Source organism: Dermochelys coriacea, chromosome 2 (assembly GCF_009764565.3).
Source record: "Dermochelys coriacea isolate rDerCor1 chromosome 2, rDerCor1.pri.v4, whole genome shotgun sequence".
In the NCBI taxonomy this organism is placed as follows: Eukaryota; Metazoa; Chordata; order Testudines; family Dermochelyidae; genus Dermochelys; species Dermochelys coriacea.
This window is the reverse complement of record NC_050069.1, coordinates 213,816,521-213,822,520: the sequence shown is the minus strand read 5'-3', so window position 1 is coordinate 213,822,520 and position 6,000 is coordinate 213,816,521. Positions and strand designations below refer to the sequence as shown.

Below are 6,000 nucleotides of genomic sequence, written 5' to 3'. Positions count from 1 at the left end.
CCCTCCCCACTGTCGCAGCTCACCGGTTGCGGCACTGGTGAAAGTGCTAATGTGGGCCAGCTGCAGCGTTGCAAACCGTCCCATGAAACCCTGCAAAGTGCAGGTCGACATAAGGCAGTAGGGGAAAGCGGGGAGGCTGCTGGTGCCCGCTTTCCATTAGCGCTCTCCCTGTGGGTACCACCCCCAAGACATGCACGAAGAGAAAGCGCAGCGGGTAACGGAGCGTCCGACTTCACCAAAGAGAGGGTCGGGTTTAAAAAACCACCACCACAAAAAAGCCAAGGTAAATCAGGCTCCCGGGGGAGGTCACTGAGAACTTCGGGGCACTTGAGTCAGCGCCCTCCCTTTCCGTTACAGGGTCTAGTGGGAAGGAAGATGGGATGACATCCCAAAGGAGGGGCTCCACTCCCAGAGCACCTGCCCTCAGCCCGGCCGCTTGCCCCCCCCCCCCCGGCTGTCCCCTGGGCGCTGCAAAGCGCAGGGCCGGGCGGGCCCACACCCCAGGCGCTCTGGGAGGGACGGGGCGCTGTGCTTAGGGAGCAGCCTGCTACACTAGGCTGTGCCTCCAGCCAAGGACCCCCGCAGAACAAGCTCCCCGCCCCGCCCCTCGGCTTTAGCCAGCGCTGCACGCCCCGGGGACCCAGCTCCCGTGGCAAGGAAGCCAGGCGCCGGGCAGCCGCCCTTCCCCCCCAGCTCCCGGGGGCGCCTCTTCCCTCCCCCCGCTCTTGGAACATCACCCCGACCTCTCCCCCCTCCCGTGCGCTCGCCCCCGCGGCGGGGCGGGTTGGCTCGGCTCAGCCTCCGGCCTCTCCTCCTCCTGGTAGCGAGGGGCTATTTTTAGCAAATCCTCCCTGTGCCGCCACGGGCTGTGCTCGCGTCGCTCAGCCCCTCGCTGGTTGCAGCCGCGGCTGCCTCCCTCCCTCGCCGCGCGCTGCCGCCCCTCAGAGCCAGCCCCGGCTGCTGCCTGCGCGCCGCCCGGGCCATGGCCAGCTAGCCTCCAGCAGCCGCGGCAACCCTCCCGCCCCCTCGGAAGATGGCAGTTTGGGGAAGGGCTGGAAGTTGCCGCCCGGCACCGGAGCGGTAAGAGGCAGCGGCAGGGAAGGTGAGTGGCGTCAACGCCAGGGAGCGGCGGGGGGGGGGCTCAGTGCGGGGGGGCTCCTGTTAGCCAGGTTGCAAAAGCCTCTGATCCACCGGTCTTGCGAGCCAAGGGCTCGCTCTTCCCTGGGGCCCCCTTCTCCGTCCGTGCCCGGGCAGGCGGTTACCTGGGCTCTCCCACGCCAGCTGGATTGTCCGGGCCGCTTCCCTGGGCTGCCCGAACTGCAGCTCTTGGTTGGGTCGGCTCAAGCCCGGGGGGCTGTTTGCATGGCTCTTTAATGTTAGGGTGGCGCTGATGGTGTGGAGGGAGGGGGGCGCGCGCGCGTGTGTGAGTGAGGATCTGCTGCTGGAGACAATTCCTCCCCAACACATTTTTATTTCTTTGGAGAGCAGATACAGAGTGAGAAGTTTGTTTTTAATAATATAACTTGTACTGGGAGGGAAATCTTCCTGGCTGCCTCCCTTCGTCTCCAGCAGCGGCTGTCACTGTGCTCTGCAGTGCCCTAGCCAGCGACAATGTTAATAAAACAGCCGGGTTTTCATAAAAGTTCAGGAGCTGACAAAAATAATTTCTAGGCTGGTGGAAGGTGAATAGGAAAGCATACGCTCGTTAAGGTTAACTGGGTAATTAAAACCTACACTGGGGTGTCGCAGTGGGAGATGTTTTGCTACCCACTGCACAGGTGGAAGAGCTCCTGTCTGTATCCACAGTATTAAGTGTTTTTTTTTCCCAGTCATTGTAACCTGTAGGGATTTTGTTTTAAGGTGCACTTTCTGGTGTAATAAGACATTTGGCTAAATAATAGGAATGGGCCAGATGTAGCTATTTTAGAAGAATTTGGAGGATGCTGTGATAGGAAAACTAAAGATGCATTTCCTGATGCTAATTTGAATCCTCATATGAGACTCTTGTACCCCAAATTTCAGGAAGATGTGAGTTTTTATATTTTATGACTAAGTGGTTGAGTGACGTCAACTCCCAAAAGCTTGTAAGAAACTGAGATAAGCCTAGAATGACTGACTAGTTTTGGCTCTTTAGGATAAGGTAAAATTGTTTTGATATTTTGCAAAAACAGTGTAAATGTGCCTAAATTTCCTGTACATTATTGTACAATCTAAAATAGATGATGATGATGGTAATATTTGATAATTTATACTTCAAGTTACTTTAGAAAAATAGGATTTATGACTGAATACTGCACAAAATGTATCCATCCTTGAAAGATTTATATTCATCATGATGGAGTTTGTAGTTTTAAGAGCCATGTAGCGGGTTCAAAACTTAAAGGTGTTACTAAAATATACAAGAATGAAATGAATTTATGGAAGGAATATTTAAAACAAGCCTAAAATAGGCTTAATGAGGTGTGTTTTGGGAACCTTTTGACATTTGAAAAGGTCTTAGTGTTCTTTTCTAATGCAATAGCTCTTATGATTCTTTGTCAAACACAGAATAAGCACAGATAAAAATTATAATGTAAATCAAGAAATTCATATATATTTTTGCCTGTCTACTTTATGACACTTGTAGTTTAATGAAATGATAGAAGTAAGAATAGTTTTGGGACATGCACTTAAAGCAGTTTTAATACATTTGTGAAGTACAAGGGCTTGCAAGCCTTACCGTAAACTCTATGAACAATAGAGGAAAAGCAATTCATATTAAGGCTTTCCCAACGCTTTCCTCTCAGCACCATCTTCCTTGATCTGCCTGAGTTGTAAAACTCTGATTTTCACCCTGTTTTGTTTTCTAACTTTTCTGTGACAAGCCTACCCATTCCTTTCGGAAGGGCCCAGTCCCACATTTAATTCATACCCCAAACTGCTATTTAGTTTAGAATCATACTCTAACACAGTACCAAAGTATTATTGGAAGGCAATTCCCTGCCCTCACACAGAAAAGATGTATCATTTTACAGATGTACATTATACAGTTCACAAGTGTATCGATAACTCAATCAACACATTTTGTAAAATTAACTTTACAACAATACACCATTTTAACACCTCTGTTTGACTATATCAGCAAACAGACCTGTTCCAACCTATAGAAAAAACATGCCTTTACCCCAGCTGTATTGTGCCTGCCATTTGTGCTAGCCCCCTCATGTACACATTGAAATATCTCTGCTCTCAACCCTTCTTTTGGCAGTGTGTAGCGTACATACATATATAGTCTACCTAGCATGGATATAAATAGCAGCATAGGCAGTGAGGTGCAGCTTAGGTGAGTAAAGGCACACCTGAAGGTTGTGAGTCTGTACTCAAGTACATGCCCAATTTGTATGTCCCTGTCTACATTGCTCTTCTTAGCAGTGTAGTGTCTCACTGTCTTCCCACTGCTGGAGCCTTTCCTCACCACAGAAAAAGACTCTGGTAGTGGGGAAAAGCTCTGCCAGCAGGCAAGCTGCTGGGAAAGTCTCCAGCAACTCCCTGATACTAGGCCCCTTCCAATACTCCCGCAGTGAGGAAAGGCTCTGTCAGCTCCCCATTGCTGGAACCTTTCCCCTCAGCAGGGAAAGGCTCTGACAGAGGGGAGGCACTGGGAAAGGCTCAGACTTTCCCTCTGCCTCCTGCCTGCCAGATTCTTTCCTCCCCACAGTGAAAGGCTCCAGCATCAGGGAAAAGCACTCCATTCTACCTCTGTTGCTGTCAAGGTACTCTCACAGCACTAAAGGTTGAGTAGGGTTAACCTTACTCAAAACACTGTTATCTGTCTCGTATTCCATTTCATTCTGATCATTTAAAAATGCACATAGAGATGCAGATTTTCATCCAGACTAAAATACCAATTTTAGTATTTGGAAACAATGGCTCCTGGCCTCCTGTTCACCTTCTGTAAACTAGTATTTACCCACAAATGAGTAGCAGGATTTAGTGAAAACTCCACTAAAGACTGGAGGAACAGTAATTCCTGTTAAGTTGCTTTTAACTTACTGCCACCACCTTCCTTCATATGTCACAAAGATTCTAAAACAAAAGTGATTTGACTTTATATGTTTGAGACGGATGTTTCTTTTAAAGTTGTAAATGGGGGAAAAAAAATTAAATATGAAAAACAAAATGAAAAGTCTTAAGGTCAAATATCTAAAACATTTCAAATTTCTGAGGAATATTCTGGGGAATAATATAAAAAAGGTCATTTTAAAAGAAAATGTCTAAATATTAGGACATCAGAAACATTCTAATAACGAGAAATAATTATCATTTACTTACCCCAGCACCCTACTTAATTTAAATTGAAGGTTTCCGGTATTGTTAAAGGATATAATTCACCTGCAGAGAACCACGATCAAATTCAAGCACTTATAGTAGTGTGAATGGTTAATAGTCATTTGTAATAATATGATCATTGCAAGCGAACAAAAATGATAGGCGTACTTAACTTCTTTTAATAGGAGAATTTTAATTTGGAAATGTATCAAGCTTTATTGTAACACAGAGGTTAAACTTACTGAAGTGATTGAAATGTAAAAAAATCTGGAAAGTTGGAATATAGCCCAGTGATCTCCAAAGACAGGAACAAGTATTAGCCACGTAGTCTCTTAAGTATCTCTTTGAACTGCTGCATTATCTCACAGGAGTTGCTTACTACCACACAGCTCAGGGCCAGATCTTCAGCTAGTGTAAATTGTCATAACTCCACCGAAGTCAATTGAGATATGACAACTTATATCAGCTGAATAGCCAACCCCACATCTTTAGAGATTGATCCAGTACTCATAGAAGTATTGAAAAGCCTTCCATTAATTTCAGTGGATTTTTGGATCAGGCCCTTTTAAAATAAGATAATGGCAATAAAGAAATCTAAAAGGAAGATGTGCAAGAAATGATCAACAGAAAAAGGCTTCCTCCAGGAATATTACTACAGATAACTGAAAGGGATACACACAGCATTGCTGAACAACTGCTCATCTTCACAAGGCAAAGGGCCAAATCCTGCCAACTTGTCATTTTACTGAGTTACAGTTTTATATTGCTTTCAGGTATGGAATGGCAACTGTTGTTCATATTTAATGTTTTGAGTTACATTGTTGGCAACTGTTTTTGTGTTCTAAAACAAAAATGTTTGTTGATCATAATAGTTTGGGAGTAAATACAGCAAGGTTTAATAAAACCCCAAATGCATAAAGAAAAGTAACATAAAATCAAATTGGTATTTTAGAATGGCATTTTTAATTTAATATATTCATAGTTGAAATCTGATTAAAATTTTTGTGGTATTGTATTTTTGCACACTCTTGTTACTCTTCCAGTAAAGGGCCTGATTCTGAGAGGTGATGACTAATTCCACTTAATGAATGTTTAGGGAGCCAAGCGCCTCTCTAAGTGCACTCAGCGTCACATATTATTGGGCCCTAAGGGTTTCATCCTCTAAATGAATGTCTTGTCTACACCTCGAGTCGTTCCCAATTAACTCTTATTCCAGAATAAAAGTGCCTTGCTCATCTTAAACCACTGGGGTAAGCTAAACAGGAAAAGACACTCCTATTGTGGAATAGGAGTGTTAACACATGGAGTTAAGTAGGAACAGTTAATCAGAAACAACTCCATGTGTAGACATGCAGTGTTTACTACCATGAATGAGCCCACTGAATCAGTGGTACTGCTTGAGTTTATAATACAGGATTAAGTGCTACTAGGCAAATGCTGACTACCTTCCCTGTGGCCATGAAAGGCCTTGAACACAGTCTGCTTGTGTGAGGTTCAGGAGCACCACACAGGGTCTACAGTGGCAAGCTGTACTCCCCTATGCCACCACATGCAAGGGGATTTCAAGGAGCAGCAGCAGCAGCAGCTGCAGGGCTGGTGGATCCATGACTACACTGATTCACCTGCTTCTTCTCTGGTTTCTTCAGCCTTGAGGTTGCAATATTGGCCACTAGCCATAGAGCTGATCGTCTG

General features: G+C 45.5%; 1 protein-coding gene across 4 annotated transcripts in view; it reads left to right on the top strand.

Moving 5' to 3' along the window:
• The first annotated feature begins 801 nt into the window (after positions 1–801).
• The window catches only part of HDAC9 (histone deacetylase 9), a 668,907-nt gene continuing 663,708 nt past the window's right edge, over positions 802–6,000 (top strand). Inside the window, exon 1 of one of the 4 annotated variants that reach the window (XM_043509212.1) lies at positions 802–1,102. The gene's annotated coding sequence lies outside the window, so the exon portion shown is untranslated. The remainder of the gene's footprint in view (positions 1,103–6,000) is intronic. The other 3 variants (XM_043509214.1, XM_043509210.1, XM_043509211.1) reach the window with 3 other exon arrangements.